Genomic DNA, 850 nt, shown 5'->3' with positions numbered 1-850 from the left:
CCAATGACATCATAAAAATATGGTTAATATGAAAAACACTTTATATAACAAGTGGGCAGTTTGGTGTGGCAAATGGGTAAGTAATAAGTCTTGTATAGTGACTTAGCCAAAACATTACTAATTAGGGAATATTCTTTTACAAGTCCATCACAACTGAAATGCTCAGCAAATCTGCCTTGTAGTTTAGGGAAACACGTGGGATATTTTGTTCCACTCACAACATTTTAGAAGTAGCATGCATATTTCATATCTGGAGGGCTTTCAGAAATAGCCATTCATTGTTCCTGCCAGAGAAGAATGTTTTCGACAATACTTACAGCAACTGTAACCGGGCACATATGGGAATTTTTTCTCCGTAGAGGTCGGATTACAAACACATGTTGTTTTTGCTGAGTACCTTACAGTGTGTGTTCTCTGCGGTGTTCTTTTCTGGGTGAAAGTTCTGTTTTCTTTTGTCTGGCAGGCACAGTAATGTCTGTTTCCATGTCTGACATCATTTTCAAAGTGAAGATTCTTGGAAACATTATTTCTTGTAGTCCCCAAACGCCTCATAGCAACAGTGCCACCCATAGACGTCCAGTCACCCTGAGTATAAGTGGTTTAAGCGAAAGATCATATGATTCTGTGGTTGTTACATAGTCAGGGATGAAAAATCTATGACATTGCCCTAAAATGAAATAAAGAAATGAATATGTAAGCTACATGTTTTTAGACTATGAGATTCAAGATAATCATCTATTGATGTTTAATGATGTTATAAAAAACAAAAATCCTGATCTATGTATCATGGTTTACTGTAATTAATATTACTCTTATATTTTTTTTTCTGTTATCCCGTTTGGCCGCTGAG

This window comes from Cyprinus carpio, chromosome B3, assembly GCF_018340385.1.
Source record: "Cyprinus carpio isolate SPL01 chromosome B3, ASM1834038v1, whole genome shotgun sequence".
In the NCBI taxonomy this organism is placed as follows: domain Eukaryota; kingdom Metazoa; phylum Chordata; class Actinopteri; order Cypriniformes; family Cyprinidae; genus Cyprinus; species Cyprinus carpio.
This window is presented reverse-complemented; position numbering follows the sequence as displayed.